The sequence below is a fragment of the Desmodus rotundus genome, chromosome 9 (genome assembly GCF_022682495.2).
Source record: "Desmodus rotundus isolate HL8 chromosome 9, HLdesRot8A.1, whole genome shotgun sequence".
Taxonomy (NCBI): Eukaryota; Metazoa; Chordata; class Mammalia; order Chiroptera; family Phyllostomidae; genus Desmodus; species Desmodus rotundus.
In genome coordinates this window covers 55,800,614-55,819,542 of record NC_071395.1, presented here as the reverse complement: position 1 = coordinate 55,819,542, position 18,929 = coordinate 55,800,614, and the positions used below count along the sequence as shown (strand labels likewise).

The following is an 18,929-nucleotide window of genomic DNA, read 5'->3' as shown; positions in this document are numbered from 1 at the left end:
TAGCACCATGTCGGCATCATGAAAATTAATTAAAGAAACAGATTGGTTCATAGTTTTCTTTTCTTCTCACCGCATACTTTCCTGAATGACATTGTCCTTATATAAAGGGCATGTCAGCATTTTAGCTGAGGGAAGAATTATGGGCTATTATGGACTATTAGCAAGTAGTTCTGGCTGTTCACAACTCCATCTGTCCCTAAAGGGATGCAGTAGACACTTGTTTGTGAGGTACCACTCCTGCTCCAGCCTGTTTTCCCAAATGTGAGGTGACACTGAGCAGACTGAGCCTGCAGTTATAGCAACCTACCAAAGCTACTGTGATGTTGTAATAGAGGGAGGCCCACAGCCACCACTTCCACTGTGAAATGCAATCAAAGATGTCCCATGCCAAACCAACCTGGTTTCCCCAAGTTACAGCTCACAAAGGTTTAAGAACTGCTTATCCCTCCCTTCAGCCCACCTTGCCAAAACCTCTGTCCTCCAGGGTGAATTAGAATAGATTAAGGTGGAGGTTCTCAACTCTAGTTGAACATCAGAATCTCCTTAATATTATTTGGTAGCAGTTTAATTGAGATATAATTCATCAGTTGTGTAAACTTCAACACAATTGATTTTAGAATATTTTTATAATCTTAAAAAGAAACCCTCTAGTTTTTAGCTCTCACTCCCCTCACTCACCACCCTACCCCATTCTCCCAGCCCTAATCAACCACTGATCTACTGTCTGTCTCTAGAGTTCACCTATTTGGGATATTTCATACAATGGAATCATATAATATGTAGTCTTTGGTAACTAGCTTCCTTCAAGTAGCATAATGTTCTCAAACTTTATCCATATTATAGCACATATTAGTACTTCATTCCTTTTTATGGCCAAAGAATATTCCATTATATGAATATACCACATTTTGTTTAACCATCCATCAATTGATGGACACTTGGGTTATTTCTACCTTTTAGCTGTTATGAATAATGTTGCTATAAACAAGTTTTTATGTGGATATAAGTCTTCAATTCTCTTGCCTATATATCTAAGAGTATAATTGCTGGGTTGAATGGCAACTCTATGTTTAACTTTTAAGGAATTTCAAGATTGTTTTCCAAGATGACTGCACAATTTTACATTTCTATCAGCCATTTATAGTAGCACCCTCTCATCTGTGGCTTTTCTCTCTGTGGCTGTCATTAACCACGGTCAACTGTGGTCTGAAAATATTCAATAGAAAATTCCAGAAATCAACAATTCCTAAGTTTTAAATTGAACGATGTTCTGACTAGCGTGATGAATCTCTCAGCATCCTGTTTGGTCTTGCAAGGAGTAAACATCTCTTTGTCCAGCGTATCCACACTGCATCCTCTCCCCTCCTGTTAATCACTTAGTAGTCATCTCAGTTATCAGATAGATTGTGCTTGTGTTCAAGTAACCCTTACTGTGTTGTTATAATCATTTTATTGTATTATTAGTTGCTGTTAATCTCTTACTGTGCCTAATTTATAAATTAAACTTTATCATAAGTATATATACATAGCAAAAAACATATATCAGGTTTGGTACTACCTGTGGTTTCAGGCATCCACTGGGGGTGTTGGAACCTATCCCCCATGAGTAAAGGGGACTACTGTATAAGAGTTCTGCTTTCTCCATATGTTCACCCACACTTGTTATTATCAGACTTTTTGGTTCTAGTTGCCTCATGAATGCAAAGTTTCTTATTTGATTTGCAACCTGATGGCTAATGATATAGAGCATATCTTTTCCTGTGTTTATTGGCCATGTGCTTATCTTATTTGGAGAAATGTCTATTCAGGTTATTTTTCCATTTTCAATTGGGTTGTCTTTTTATTTTTGAATTATTAAAAAAATTGCAAAAAAACCTGCAACATATTCTAGATACAAGGTCCTAATCAGATATATATGATTTGCCAATATTTTCTCCTACCCTATAGGTTGGAGACTGTTTTAATAATATTCATGCCTGCGCCTACTCCTAGGGATTCAGAGTTATTTAATCTGCTGGTTACTTCCACTCATATTTTTTTGGTGTGCCGTGTGGAGAACCAGTGCTGCATTCAGTTACCTGCCACCTCAGAGCCCTGGAACTGACCTTTTTTGCCTCCAGAGCAAGGGTCAGCCCGCTGGTAACATCTATTTCCAGACCCAAAGTCATTTTATTTGGGATTTTCTTGCCCTCTACTGCCCTAGAGTTTTGACCAGGGTCCTCCAAGTTTTACAAACAGATTGTTCTAACTTTGAACTTGAGAAGAGGAGGTAGGAAAATTTCATGGCCCTTTCTCCCTCTGAGTCCCTTATACAAAATATTTGATGATACCCATACCTCCCACCCAGATTTCTGCATCTTAAGCAGTTTGGGGAAGGACAGAATTTACCAAGTCAGAGAGAGAAAGGCAAAGCAAAGAGTCTTCTAACACCCTCCCTCAGAGAGTAAAATGTCTTCCCTTGTATTTATAAACTTACAGAAAGCAAACCTATTGACATTTACCATATTAAAGAATGTACCTCCAGATGACTTGCTATGATTACCTCTGGATACACATGTAGTTGCAAGATTTTAATTGGCAGTTTCCCTTGCTTAGAATGTTGATAGACAGATAAGCGATGATAGAGTTCTGTGCCCTTCTACACAGGTTTATGGTTTCCACCACCACACTCACCATTTTTTAAGAGTCCTAATTGGTATTCAGATGTCCAGTTCCTCATCTTTGGTTTTATAAGAGTCTAGCATCCTTCTTTCCTTCCCCATTGATTTTAAAGGCCAGTAGCACCCTTTCCAGTCATTTTGACAACACAAAATGTCTCTCCACATGCAGTTCCACATTATGCCTTTAAGACACTATGATCTAAAGAGGAACACACCAAGGCACATCATAATTACATTACCCAAGATTAAACAGAAGGAGAGAATCTTAGAAGCAGCAAGAGAAAAGGACACGGTTACCTACAAAGGAGTTCCCATAAGACTGTCAGCTGATTTCTCAAAAGAGATCTTACAGGCAAGAAGGGACTGGCAAGAAGTATTCCAAGTCATGAAAGGCAAGGGCCTACACCCAAGATTACTGTATCCAGCAAAGCTATCATTTAGAATGGAAGAGCAGATAAAGTGCTTCTCAGATAAGGTCAAGTTAAAGGAGTTCATCATCATCAAGCCATTATTATATGAAATGTTAAAGGGACTTACCTAAGAAAAAGAAGATAAAAAAATATGAACAGTAAAAATGACAGCAAACTCACAGTTATTAACAACCACACCTAAAACAAAAACAAAAGCAAACTAAGCAAACAACTAGAACAGGAACAGAACCACAGAAATGGAGATCACATGGAGGGTTGTCAATAGGGGATTGGGAGGGGAAGAGAGGGGGGAAAGGTACAGAGAATAAGTAGCATAAATGATAGGTGGAAAATAGACAGGGGGAGGGTAAGAATAGTGTCGGAAATGTAGAAGCCAAAGAACTTATAAGTATGACCCATAGACATGAACTATAGGGGGGGAATGTGGGAGGGAGGGGATGGGCAGGATGGAGTTGAGTGAAGGGGTGGAAATGGGACAACTGTAATAGCATAATCAATAAATATATCAAAAAAATTATTTTCCAGAAAATTCAGTCAGATCTACATTTCTCTCTACATTCTCAGCAGTGTAGAATATTCACTTAAGTTAATGTTAACATTTTTGATAATACTAATAAAACTATATATATATTTTTTAAAAAACACTATGATCTAAAAATCCCCAAATATATGTCTTCATCCAGGACAATGGTGTACCCTAAAGCCCTGACTTAAAATTTTAACTGCCAGTGCCCCGGGCCAGTCCAGGTATAAATCCTACAGGCTACTAGAACTCAACATGCCCCAAGAAAATTCTCCCTACAAACCTGCTCTCCCCTGAATTCCTTATCTAAGGCACCCTGAACTATGCCTTCCAGTGTCTTTGCCCTTTTACTCTCTCTCCTCCCACTCTCCTCCAATTGAATCACCATGTTCTGTGGACTCCATCTCCTAAAAATCTCTTCACTTCACCTCTTCAAATCCCTGTTCATTAACCTTCTTCACCTGAGGGCCCAGTGCAATAGCTCCCAATTGTTTCCTTGCCTTCAGTGGCTTAATTCTTCAATCCAGAATGACTTTATGAAAAGGAAAATCTGATTATGTGTTCCCTGCTTAAATCCCTTTACTGGCCTCTCCTTAGTGCTGGTGGCTCTGCCCAGCAGGTTGTTAGAGAACACTTGGAGATTTAATGGAGAGTTCCTGTTATTCTCATTGGCACCTGTTCCTTTCTAGTTTTTGTCAGCTGGTTAATAGAATAGAATTTTTTTTTAACCAGTCAATAAATAACTCAACGATTAAAATATTTTCCCTTTAAAAAACAACACTTTGGCCCTGGCTGGTGTGGTTCTGTGGGTCCAGTGCTGGCCTGGAAACCAAAGGGTCACCAGTTCCATTCCTAGTCAGGGCACATACCTGGATTGTGGGCCAAGTTTCCAGTAGGGGGCACACAAGAGGCAACCACACATGGATGTTTCTTTCCTTCTCTTTCTCCCTAAAAATAAATAAATAAAATCTTAAAAAAAAAATAACACTTTTTGTTAACTTCTCATTTCCTATCCAGTGAGCAGATGTGCTGTGGCTGGTGAATTTCAAAGTGAACAGACTCATGGCTCACCCAGTTAGTTACTCAGTTTGTAATGGGGTGCAAAGCAGAGGTCCCCTGAAAATGAGAACAACCCCTCAATCCTTCATTGGGCAAAGGGAAGAGTGGATGGTACAGAGTTTAAGATACTTTGCATCCTGAAGGGAAGAGGGCTGCCACTCAGGGCGAATTGTGTACAGGACTGAGAACGTTCAGAGCCTTGTGACACAGCTGGGATGTAGCACCTGTGCAAGAGGCAGAGGGCGATGGCCCACCCTGGATGTTCCTGTGGTCGCTGGGAACTTTTGCCCTGACTAAAGATGGCAGCCAAAAGAAGGTAAAAGATACTAGGGAACTGGCAAAAATGGCGGACACTAACACATCATAGAAACGGCTGGATATGAGGTCATGCAGGAAGCTCCGGGTCAAGCATTTAAATGAGGGTGGGCGGAAAGAAAAGGTTCACCAGGAGGTCTGGAGTGTAAGAGAGGTGGTCCTCTGGGAAGGCTAAAAGAGACAGTAGGGAGAAGCCACGTGGTCTGGAGTAAAGGAGAGGAAGTCTGAAAGCCAGAAGTCTAGTAAGTCACTGGAGCTAGTGGTGCGGTGGGCAACCTGCCCAGTCAACCAGATTCGAGTCTGCTTGGAGAAAACAGCAGCAGAGCTGATGGAGCTGTCCAGGACCTGCCTAGCCACCCGGATTTGTGAGGGACACTTGGAGCTGGACAGTAACCGGGAAAGCTGAGCTGCAGGTTTCTGCTGTTCTGAACGACAGTACTTCCGACTGGCCTGTTCTGAAACTGGCCTGGTTTGACAAAGGGAGGCAGGACTGTGTGTTTGGGGGTGGTTTTAAAGGGAGTGGAACTTAATGGCAGAAATCTGCAATTATTCTAAATTTGTATAACCTTTAAATAAACAACTCATTTCTTTTTTCACCAAACTCTTACATTGGGAGTCACGCTTCTTGGTGGCAGGCATTCAAACCCTACAGCTGTTTCAGAACACCATTGGCGGGGTTCTGTAACAAGTTGGATCCCAATAGCCATGATGGTTTTGAATTCCTTCTAGTTGTGCTTGTAGAATTTTTCCTTTTATATCTGTAATGGACCATGTGTTAAATAATTCATACAAAGTATAAGGTCAATATTTAACTAATGAGAATACAAATGATAACAATTCTGTAACATTTTCTCAAACTGATTTTCATCAGGACTATGACTTGTATCATTACAAGTTAACTTTGCAGCAGATCTCAATACATAATGCCCTTATACAGCAGATAAATATTTATGAAGTACTTTTTTAAAAAGTAAAAAGATAAATATAGTAATGAATATATTTATTTTTTTTAATTTTATTTATTTATTTTTAGAGACGGGAAGGGAAGGAGAGAGGGAAACATCAGTGTGTGGTTGCCTCTCCAGTGCCCCCTATCTGGAGCCTGGTCAGCAATCCAGGCATGTGCCCTGACTGGGAATTGAACCCTTTGGCGACCCTTTGGTTCACAGGCTGGCACTCAATCCACTGAGCCACATTTATATAAAAATATATAAAATATATTTATATGTTTTAAATATATTCAGTGAGGGATGAATATATTTAAAGTGACTACTCATTTATTGGATATAAAGAATAACGCTATTACTATGTGACTATAATAACTCTGTTATTTTTAAAAAATAGGTTAGACACAGAAGCTTAAAACCTGCTCTTATCTCATCATGTAAAAACATAAAAACAAGAGTTCTTTCTTTAATCCATTGTTAAGAAAACAAATTTCATCAATTTTTTTAAAATCCTCATCCAAGGATATTTTTTTCATTGCTTCTAGAGAGAGAGGAAAAGAGAGAGGAAGGGAGAGAGAGAAACATTGATACAAGAGAGAAACATCCATTGGTTGCCTCCCATATGTGCCCAGACCAGGGATTGAACACACAACCCAGACATGTGCCGTGACCAGGAATCGAACCCGCAACCTCTTGGCTACAGGGTGATGCTCCAATCAACTGAGCCACACAGGCCAGTTTTTGTCAATTTTTAATGTAGTAATAAGTAATTACATTTTAATTTACATATTAATTCATTCCATTTCCAATCCAAAAATAAGTCATTTATAATTTACTTATCAACATTGTACTTTTCTCATACAATTAATATAAAGTGAATCAAATTAGGCAAATCATTGGTGAAGAGAAAAAGACAGATTTGATTGTAATTGGGGTACTGGTAAAATTAAACTTTAAAAGAATCTTATGAATCTAGAAAGACAATAATCAACTAAGTTGAATGATGCTGATATGTGAAGGAAGAGGAGGGCAGGAAGCTCACTTCTACCTCTAGTTTCCCAGGAAACCTTCAGAAAATTCCAGTTTATTTAGGCATTGAAATCAAATACTGAATTCACCTAGTCCTCAACTATTCACTCAGCAAATATCTTGAGTATGTATCATGTGCCAGACCCTTAGATACAATGCTAGTAGTGGTTCCTGCCCTCATGTAGTGTAAAGTTTAAATGGAAAAAAAACCCAAAACAAATGAAGTGAAAAAGCAATGAGTTAAGTAATTACAAATTGTTAAAAGTATTAGGTAAATGCCACTTTCAGCCTGCCGGGGAGAAGAGGACATTTGCACTTAGATCTGTAGGGTAAGAAGCAAAAACCAGACAGGGAAACCTTTTGAATCAATAGCCCCAAGGGAAGGCAAGCTTGGTGGACTCGTGGCAGCAACCGGTGATGGGTGGCCAGGGTTGCCGGAGCTGAGGGAGGCTTGGGAGAGGGAGGCAGCCTAGACGAGGGGAGGATGGCAAGAAAGGGCCTGTGGTGGGCCACAGTGAAAAGTTTTGATGTTTTAAATAACAAATGGGAAAAATAGAGTGTTTTAAGCAGCTGATTTGATTTTCACCTCAAATGAAAATCAAATCAGCTGCTTAAAACACTCTAACTATAAATTCAGAGAATTCTACTTTCAGTGTAGAGGATTAAGCTCCTAACAAACCAATCTCCAACAAGTGAAGGATAACATCTGGCCAAAACAGAAATGGCAACTACTTGAAGTCAATGAAAACTTAAAAGCGGTAGCTTCAGGGCTTCATGTGACCTGGTTCACACCCCTTTTCTGATTTTATTTCTTTTCACCCTTTGCCTTGCTCATTCTCCAGCTGCTCCCAGCACATACCAGGCACTTACTGTCCTGTCCACCTGGAACCCTCTTCCCTAGCCCAACTCACTGGTTCCCATCCTCACCCTCTGTGACCTTCTTGTGGACAGTGACAGCCCTCCAATCCTCCACCTGCCAGGACCTTCTACCCACTTGCCTTGCTGTATTCTTTGCCATAGCACTGATCACCATCTAACACACGATGTTTGATTGTTTATTTGCTTATTTGTCTCTTGTTCATGCATGCCCACTAGAATGTAGGCTTCATCCAACCAGGGACAACCCCAGCACCTAGAATGGTGCCTGGAACAAAGCAGTTAAAAATAAAAATAGAGTAACTGAATGGATAGATGAATGTGAGGTATTCTGAAAGACTGACAGGATCTCATTGGTCAGTCTGGTAACAGAAAGTCCTTCTGGACATAGTGGTGCCCATAGGCACAGGAACAATGGCTGGACAAGGGTAACATGCCTATGGGGTAACAGGCAACTGACCTGCCTAGACAGGCTGGAACATGTCTGCTGTTCATGGGAACCATAAAACCCTGGAGGGGCAAGCTGGCAGGAGCCTGGTGATTTCCTCGTGTAAGTACCTCGGATGAGGTAGTTAAGACCCAGAATGTGAAATGACTTGCTGAGTCCACTTAGCAACTAGGGAAGACAAGTGTTTCCTGATTCCTGTCCAAACCTCTCCACATCTACCCTCATGACCCAGGTTACCTAATACGCATGAAATTGTGTCCCCACCCAAATTGATATGTTGCTGCTCTAACCCCCAGTGTAACTGTATTTGGAAGCAGGGCCTACAGGAAAGTAGTCAAGGTCAAATGAGGTGGGGCTCTGTTCTGATAATGTTGGGGCCAGTAGAAGGAGAGACACTGGGGAGCTTGCTCTCCTGCCCTCTGTCCCACACACACACTGAGTAAAGGCCATGTGAGGTCACTAGAAGCAGGTAAGAAAGACTGCCTTTACCAAGAGCTGAACCCTAACAGCCCCTTGATCTTGAGCGTGCCAGCCTCCAGAGCAGTGAGAAAATAAATGTGTTTTGTTTAAGCCCCCCAGTCTGAGAATATCATCAAGGCAGCCTGAGCTGGCTGCCCTTCCTGTGCACTGCCTCTTGATGAACTGGGACTCGTAACCACTAATCTATGTGACCAGATGGCTGTGCCCCTCACAGAAGAAGGGAAAAAGAGGTACAGCTGGAAAATGGCTACAGATGTTGTGTCTCCCCACCACGCCATCCTCAGTTGGCTCATGTTTTCAGACACGGCCTTCCCAGGGGACTCACCCAGCTAATCCAGGGGCTTAGTCTTGACATTTGTGATGGCTGGTAGAGCCATTGCTATGTGGACATTTCAGAAGAGATTTAAAGTGTTGTCCTATTGTCTTGTTTTGGGGGGTACAAGCTGAATACAAGAGTGGGGGTGGGAGCAATCGGGGAAGACAAGCTGTTGTTTGCACATTCAGCCTGCCGGCTTCCAGGGGTGATTCTCCCAGTGTGAAAGCAACAGCGTGGATTTTACTTGTAAAGACACAGACCCAGGCATATTAACCCAATTATTTCATTAAATGACTACCAGAAAATGTCTTTTATCTAGTGCTCTCATATTACTTACTTTTTTACTCCTGAAACTGAAAAAGAAAACTGGAGATTCAATCCTTATTTTAGATGAATCTCTGCCAGCAAAAATATTGATATTTAAAGCCTGGGTTTGGGAGTAGGAAAGTGGGGGTATGCATTGGATCCCTCCCGGTGTTAATAAAATTTAAATGATATGCAAAGCCTTGGTTGTGGAAAATGTGAGAAAATTCATAGCCTGCTCTTGACTGGTCATGTAGGTAGAGGTATGTAAAGAGCTCAACAGAAAACATTCAGAATTAATGGGGAGAGCAGGCAAGATGATATATGTACGAACATCAGATTGTTCCTCCCAGGATAACAGCGAATGGGAGGGGAGGTTAGGGGGTGGAGTGATTGAGCAAAAAGGAAAAAGGACTCATGGACACAGACAACAGTGTGGTGATTGCTGGGGGCAAGGGGTATAAGGGGAATAAATGGTAATCCAAAAAAAAAAAGATTTTTTAAAATAAGTTTATCAAACCACTATGTTGTACACCTGAAACTATCAAAAAATAATACTGAATGTAAACTATAATTGAAAAATAAAATTTAAAATATATATGCTTACATTATAAAATAATAAATATTGTTGAATGGGTAAAAAAACCAATTGCCCCTCCCCCATTCCTACTGAAATTATTTTTTTAAAGATTTTATTTATTTATTTATTTTAGAGAAAGGGGGAGGGAGAAAGAGAGGGAGAGAAACATCAATGTGTGGTTGCCTCTCCAGCGCCCTCAACTGGGGACCTTGTCCAAAACCCAGGCACGTGCCCTGACTGGGAATCGAACCAGTGACCCTTTGGTTCTCAGGCTGGCATTCAATCCACTGAGCCACACCAGCCAGGACCCTACAGAAATTATTATAAATGTTATGAAAAGATATCCAGTGCAGCAGTTCAAGGAAAGATTATGTATATGCCAGAATCAGTGAAGAAATCATGTAGGTAAAGTGAGATGGGATTAAATGAAAAGGAAGAACCATCTACTACTGTGCTGTTTGCTCAGAAAATGCAAGAGAAACCAGAAAAACTGCATTAAAATCCTAGGATGCAAAGGAGTAAAGATAGGTACTGCTGGAGCAGAGGGTATTTTGCAGAGAGAAGGGGATGCATTGCCTCTAATACTTAATATTCAGTGTCATGTTGAACAGCTGGGTGAAACATCTGTATTCTTTCAGCTCCAGTGGGACCTTCTACCAAGCAGGAGCCACACAGAAGGTGCACATGGAGCACAGGCCTCAGTATTGCTCCACTGGGGATCAGCCTAGGAAAGGAGGGTCCCTGCTGAGGTGCCCTGCAGCCCTGGTTCAGGCTTCCAGATGCTGTATGAGGACTGGCCTTGAAGCAGGGCTGGTGTCCTGGCAGCAGGAACAGCCGTGAGTAAACCAGAGAAAAGCTGATCTCTCCTGCCTCCCTCCTGCTAGACTGAGACTGTGAAAGAGATGGAGCCATCCACTCTCGGACACACACATGCACACACAACCATGCAACCCAAACTCTCTAAGCCAATCTGGAACAAACAGGTGCCTTCCCCCTGAAGGGAGAATAAACAGAAAGCCATCGAAACTATCGTATTTCATAAGAGGAACAAATGTCATCTTCTGAAATCCACAGTCATTTTCAGAAACAGGGGCATTTAAAAGAAATTGTGTAATCTTTGTTCTCAGTTTCCAAAGGGCACTGCAAGTGTGAGATGAAAGCAGATGCTCATAAAATTATCTGAGATCAGGAAAGAAAGAATTTTGATGAAAATTCTAATTTCTGAATTCAAAGATTCAATGTAATATTGTATAGCTGAGTAGATACTAAAAAAGGTCTATGTGTGAAGTAGAAGACAAGCTTAGAGAAAAATAAAATAACACAAGAGGAATAGAAATTATACAGATTACAATCTCCAACTATAAAGCAATAAAATTTAACTTAATAACAAAAAATCATACAAACAAAAGTACTCTCAAGTGTCTCCTGGACATTAAAAGGCAGGGTTCTAAATATACCACTGTGACAGACTATTTAGATTATAATGACAATGAAAACACTATCTATATGTCAACATTTATGGGATGCTGCTAAAGTTATACTCAAATGTGTGTGCTTCCAAAATTTCAAAGAACAAATTATTTCCATGGGGTGTAAACTGTTCCTGAACAGAGCAGGGAGAGAAAGCATCCCTGTGAGTTTCATAAAGCTAACATACTCTGAGAGCCAGCTCTGAACATGATAGCACAAGGAAAAGACTACAGTAAACACAAGTAAATAATACTCAGAAATTACTCAAAAGAGTAATAGACCACAGTTGAGGAAGGCTTAACTAAAGAAAGCAAGGCTGAAAATATTAGGAAACCTGTTCATATCAATCATATCAATAAAGGGAAAGAGAAAACCTGCACGGTGGTCCCTTGAGAGGCAAAAAAAACCAGTTAGATAATATTTAACATCTGTCCCTGAAACAGACTTTAAATAAAAAGGCACAGAAATATTCATTAATATAATAAAAATATTTATCTCAAACTAACAGCCAATATCATACTTATATAAATTTATTGAGATACACTGGCATTTTTAAAGACAAAAAACAATTTAAATACTGCTACTTATAATAGCATAAAGTTAAATTTTATGTATTTATAGATATGTTAATACCTACAATATGTTGTTTTATTGTTTCCATTTATCGCTTTATTTTTTCCATTACCATTAACCCCCTTCTACTCCCCTCCCCCAGCAATCACCACACTGTTGTCCGTGTCCATGAGTCCTTTTCCTTTTTGCTCGACCACTCTACCCTCTAACCGCACCCCCCACTCCAATAGCTGTCATCCTGCTCTCTATCTATGGGCCTGTCCCCATTTTCCTTGTTAGTTCAGTTTGTTCATTAGATTCCACATATAAGTGAAATCATATGGTATTTGTCTTTCTCTGGCTTATTTCACTTAGCATAATGTTCTCCAGGTTCATCCATGCTGTCACAAAGGGTAAAATTTTCTTCTTTTTTGTGACTGAGTAGTGTTCCATTGTGTAAGTGTCCCATAGTTGTTTTATTCACTCATCTACTGATGGACATATCTTGGTAATTCCTTATCTTAGTAATTGTAAACAATGCTGCAATGAACATACGGGTGTTTATGTTTTTTTGAATAAGTGTTTTGGGTTCTTTCAGATATATTCCTGAAAGTGGGATTGCTGGGTCAAAAGGCAGACCTATTTTTAATTTTTTGAGGTATCTCCATACTGCTTTCCACAGAGGCTGCACCAATCTTCATTCCCACCAACAGTGCAAAAGGATTCCCTTTTCTCCACATTCTCCCCAGCACTTGTTTGTTGATTTATTATTTCTATTGATCATATTTTATTGATTATGCTGTTACAATTGTCCTGACTCCCCTTTTTGCCCCCCTCCACCCAGTGCCCCCTACTTCCTCAGGCAATCCCCCTACCATTATTTACATCCATGGGTCATGTGTATAAGTCCTTTAACTACTCCATTTCCTATGCCATACTTTTTACATCCCCATGGCTATTCTATAACTACCTATTTGTACTTCTTAATCTCCTCACCTCTTCACTCATTCTCCCTCTCCCCCATCCCATCTGGCAACTATCTGGTAACTAACTTCTTTTCTCTTGCCGTTTTTAAGAGGCTCTCTTGCCCTGGCTGGTGTAGCTCAGTGAATTAAGTGTCGGACTGTGACCCAATGGGTCACTGGTTCGATTCCCAGTCAGGGCACATGCCTGGGTTGCAGGCCAGGTCCCCAGTGGGGGGCACACAAGAGGCAACCACACATTGATGTTTCTCTCCCTCACTTCTCCCTCCTTTCCCCTCTATCTAAGAATAAATAAATAAAATATTTTTTTAAAGAGGCTCTTTTTATCTTTAACCTTCAGCCTTTTAATTTGATATGTCTTGGCGTGGGCCTCTTTGCATCCATCATAATTTGGACTCTTTGTGCTTCCTGGACGTGTATGCCTATTTCCTTCAGAAAATTAGGGAAGTTTTCTTTTACTATTTTTTCAGATAGATTTCCAGTTTCTTGCTCTTTCTCTTCTCCTTCTGGCACCCCTATGATATGAGGGTTGGACCTCTTGAAATCGTCCTAGGGGCTATTTATACTATCCTCAATTTTTTGGATTCTTTTTTCTTGTTGTTCTGCATGGTTGTTTTTTGCTTCCTTATGTTCCAAATCATTGATTTGATTCTTGGCTTTACCCACTCTACTGTTGTTCCCTTGTAAATTGTTCTTTATATCAATTAACATATCCTTTGTTTCTCACTGGGTCTTTTTTATGCTGCTGAGGTCCTCACTAAGTTCCTTAAGAATCCTTATAACCAGTGTTTTGGACTCTGCATCTAATAGATTGCTTATCTCCATTTTGTTTTCTCTTTTTCTGGAATTTTGATGTGTTCTTTCACTTCGGCCATGTTTCTTTGTCTTCTCATTTTGGCAGCCTCCCTGTGTTTACTTCTATATAGTAGGTAGAGCTGCTTTGACTCAGTGTCTTGGTAGTGTGGCCTAAAGTAGTAGGTGTCCTACAGGGTCCAATGGTGCAGCCTCCTCTATCACCCAAGCTGGGCACTTGAGTTGTGTCCTTCATGTGGGCTGAGTACACCCTCTTTTTGTAGTTGAGGGTTGGTTGCTATTGGCAGATCAATGGGAGGGATTTACCCAGTCCAGTTAGCTGCAAGAACTGGCTGTGACCAACTGACCACCAACCTCCACCATCCGTGGAGGATCAGCTGTGCAGGGGCAGGGTGGCGGTGCTCCAACATGGTCTGTAGCTGTCCACTGGGTGTGCTGGCCCTAGGGTTTCCTGGGTGGTGAAGGCCAATTTCAGCCCCCACCTGTTTTTTGCCTGGGGCACTCTGTCTTAGCTATAAAGCAATCTGAGTTGGCTGCTACTTGTGCTGGGCTTGGAGATTCCCAGGTAAAGCCAACCTGTGAATCTATTCTGGCTGCCTCTAATGCTCAATGAAGCCAGCTGTTGCTTGTTTGATAGGATTTAGGAGCCAAGACCAGCCATTCTTATGGAAAAGTAGCTTGGGTGGGCTTATAAATTGGGTGGACCAGATTGGGTGCACCTCTGGGGATTTCCAAGGTGAGTCAAACAGTGTTAGACAGGTTGATGGAAGTCTCAGATATGGCACCAGCTTACCAGCTCTGTGGGGGGAAAGTTTAGCAAAGGGACTATTGACTTTGCTCACCTTGATGCCAGATACTTCAGTTTCTCCCTGCATGCCACTAGTGCATTTCAAGCTGCTACTCCAGTGCTGGAGCTCAGAATTAGTGAGTTTGAATAAGTCCATGTGTAGGTTCTTTGAGAGGAATTGCTTGTGACTCCAGCAGTTTCTTCCACTGACTCAATCCCTGCTGCTTTTTGCAGCCAGAAGTTGTTAGGACTTATTTTCCTGGAACTGGAATCCTGTGCTGGGGAGCCTGGTATGGGTCTGGGACTCCTCCCTCCCGAGATATCCCTCCCGAACTTTTATCCATGTGGGTGTGGAACCAGTCCATTCTGAATCTGTGCCCATCTCCTAGTTTGGATGGATGCGGTTTCTTTAATTCCATATTTTCACACTTCCATTCAGCTTGATTCTGATATTACTGGGGGAAGGTTGTTCTGTATTTGTAATTTTGATGTGATTGTGCAAAGAGGCAAGCCATGTCTGCCTATGTCTCCATCTTGATGCTTTTGTTGATTTATTGAGGATAGCCATTCTGACAGGTGTGAGGTGATATCTCATTGTGGTTTTAATTTGCATCTCTCTGATGGCTAGTGGCGATCTGTATGTCCTTTTTGGAGAAGTGCCTGTTCAGGTCCTTTGCCCATTTTTTAACCGGGCTGTTTGGTTTTTTAAGATTAACCCCTTATTGGATGTATGAGAGAATATGTTCCATTCTGTGGGTTGTCTTTTTATTTTGTTGATGGTTTCCTTTGCTGTGCAAAAACCTCTTAGTTTGATTATTTATTTATTTATTTATTTATTTTTCTTCTCTTGCCTGGGGAGATATGTTTGATAAAATATTGCCATGAACAATGCCCAAGATTTTCCTGCCTATGTTTTCTTCTAGGATTTTTATGGTTTCAAGTCTAATGTTTAAGTCTTTAGTCCATTTTTCATTTATTTTGGTGTGTGGTGTAAGAAGGTGGTAAGGAGTTTCATTTTATTGCTTATATCTGTCTAATTTTCCCAAAACCATTTATTGAATAAACTGTCTTTATCCCATTGCATGTGTTTGCTTCCTCTGTTGAATATTAATTGGCTATGAATGTGTGGTTCTATTTCTGGGCTCTCTATTCTGTTTCATTGATCTATGTGTCTATTTTTATGTCAGTACCATGCTCTTTTGATTCCTATGTCCTTATAATATACTTTGATGTTAGGTAGCATTATTTCTTCAACTTTGTTCTTCTTTCTCAGGGTCACTCTTGCTATGCAGGGCCTATTGTGGTTCCATATAAATTTTTGGATTGGGGAAGATGGCGGCAAGATAGGTGGGAGCAAAGTCCACTTCCCCTCAACACCAGTGAAACACCTAGCTGATCTGAGGACCAGAGCGAACAGCCAACGGTATTCCAGCATATATGAACATCGGAGACCAAAGATAGAGGACATTGAAAGATCTGACGGTAAGAAGAGTGCTTAAGGACAATAAGGTCGCTGGGACCAGCGCGGGGACCAGGGCGGCTGAAGCCCCAGCCCGGGCACAGGGTCTGCTGCAGGATTCTTGGGAGAGAGCCAGGCTGAGCTGTGTGAGCAGCCACGTGCTTGTTTGGACCAGGGGGACTTGAATAGGAAGAATTTCTCAAAAAGAAAAAGAAAATAGAGGCACTCAGCAGCTAGTTAGAGAACTCTCTGCAGCAGCCATGGCCTCTGGCGCCCCTCCCCACTCAGCCCGTGGACTGTGAACTCGGGATAACCAGCCCCGGTGCACCCAGATTAGTGGACTGGGGGCCCACACCTGAAACCCTGGCTGGCTGCCCACACCTGAAACCTCAGGTGAGTGTGCACCGGGAGCAGAAGCTAGCTGCCTCACGCACAGGCCCAAAGCGGTGGACCAGCTGGCCCTGCGGGACTCAGGACCATAGCTGCAGATGGGCCAGCCCCACGACTCAGGCCCAGAGCTTCGGACCAGCGGGCCAAGTGCGACCCAGGCCCCAAAGCAGCAGATCTGCTAATCAACGGACTGGCTGCCTACCAGGGACCACACCTAAAAGCACCAATTCTGAACAACTCCTACCTAGCCCCTGCACACAGAGCCCTGCAGGGCCTACTGGCTCTCTAGGACTAAGGCAGAACACCCAGCAGAGGGGAGCTGCAGGGCTAGGGGAGACTGCATTCCCCGGAAAGACTCAACCCAGTAGGGGGCTGAACTACCCCATAGCAGCACCGAGAGCCCCTAGCATCTAAGACAGCAAAGAGCAAGAAGGGGGAGTGTGAATTGCCCCTAATTGGTGCAACTCAAGGACAGCACAACTGGTGAACTAAAGGCCTAGTGGGGAGCAGAAGGACCCTGAGGAACGGGACTGGAAGCTGAACAACAGCGAAGAGTGTGGCTCAGGAAGGGAGAAAAGTGAAACCAATCCTTCCAACCACCCCCTCCTGATCCACAGACAGGGAGACCAGCAGAACTAACCTGACTGGTTTAAAGCCAGCAGAAGACTTTTTTTTTTCTTCCCTCCTTTCCCCCTGAATTCCTTCTTCCTTTCTGTCCTTCTTTCTTTTTTTATTCCTTCTTCCTTCCATCTTTTACCTTTTTTCTTCCTTCTTCCTGCCTTCTTTTATTTATTATTTTGTTTTAATTTTTGTTAAAATTCCTTCTTATCTTGCCTCCGATCTTTCTTTATTCCTTCTTCCTTCCTTCCTTTCCTTTTCTATTCCCTTTTTCCCTCCTTCCCTTCTGTTTTTATCCTCTGCCCCCTTTCTCTTTTTGCCACAGGTGAGACAAGAAAACCTGGAGTGCTGAAAAGACCAGAGATAGACTGTGTTACACCCATAAACGTCAGCTCAAGACCAGTGAGCACAGGAGATTGAGGAGACAGCACCACTGAATCCCATTGGCATTCTACCATAGAAGTTCATACCATAAACCCAGGGAGTCAGAATAGATCAATTGAAGAAGCAGAGGCTAACAAGAAGAGTCTCACAAACAATGGGAAGACAAAGAAACAATCCCCAAATGAAAGGAAAGGAGAAAGCCTCAGAAAGAATGGTAACTGAAAAAGAGGCAACTCAACCATCAGATACAGATTTCAAAGCAATGGTTATCAGGAAGCTCACTGAGCTCACTGAGCTCACAGAGAACTACCAGAAACTACAGGGAAACTACAATGAACTCACTGCAAACTATATCAACATGAAAAAGGAAATAGAAACTATCAACAAGGGCCAAGAGGAAATGAAGAATACAATTTCTGAATTGAAGAACACAGTAGAAGGAATGAAAAGCAGACTTGATGAAGCAGAGGATCGGATCAGCGAGCTGGAGAACAAAGTAGAACAAAACACCCAGAAAGAGCAAGAAAAGGAAAGGAGGCTCAGAAAGAATGAAGAGGTAATAAGGGAAAAATGCAGGACAACATGAAACGTAACAATATCCGTATAATAGGGATACCAGAAGGAGAAGAATAAGAGCAAGGGACAGAAAACCTGTTTGAAAAAGTAATGACGAAAATTTCCCTAATTTGATGAGAGAAAAATTCACCCAAATCCAGGAAACACAGAGAATCCCAAGCAAGAGGAACACAAAGAGGCCCACTGCAAGACACATCATAATTAAAATGGCAAAATTCCAAGACAAAGAGAGGATCTTAAAGGCAGCAAGGGAGAAAAAGGAAGTAACATACAAGGGAGCCCCAATAAGGTTAGCAACTCACTTCTCAATGGAAACGCTCCAAGCCAGAAGAGAATGGCCAAAAATATTCCAAGTAATGAGAACCAGAGGCCTGCAACCAAGACTATTTTACCCAGCAAGGCTCTCAATCAAGATAGAAGGCCAAATAAAGAGTTTCCCAGACAAAAGAAGTAGTCTAAAAGAATACACCTCCACCAAACCAGCTCTGCAAGAGATGCTAAAGGGACTGCTTTAAGGAAAGGAAGGAGAGAGAAAGAGAGAAGAACACAAGTAGGAAAAAATGGCAATGAATAACTACCTATCGATAATAACCTTAAACGTAAATGGATTAAATGCTCCAATCAAAAGACATAGAATAGCTGAATGGATAAGAAAACATGACCCACACATATGCTGCCTACAAGAGACCCATCTCAGGACAAAAGACTTACACAGAGTGAAAGTGAAGGGCTGGAAACAAATTTTCCAAGCAAAGGGACAGGAAAAAAAAGCAGGGGTAGCAATACTCATATCAGACAAAATAGACTTCCAAAGAAGGGCCATAAAGAGAGACCCAGAAGGTCACTTCATAATACTCAAAGGAAGAATCCACCAAGAAGACATAAACATTGTAAATATATATGCACCCAACATAGGAGCACCCAAATACA

At 41.6% G+C, this 18,929-nt stretch overlaps 1 long non-coding RNA gene across 1 annotated transcript in view; it reads right to left on the bottom strand.

Moving 5' to 3' along the window:
- Positions 1–18,929, bottom strand: part of LOC128779204 (uncharacterized) — a 124,125-nt gene that overhangs the window by 76,944 nt on the left and 28,252 nt on the right. The window contains exon 2 of the long non-coding RNA XR_008425112.1: positions 4,484–4,562. This is a non-coding gene — a long non-coding RNA (uncharacterized lncRNA). The remainder of the gene's footprint in view (positions 1–4,483; positions 4,563–18,929) is intronic.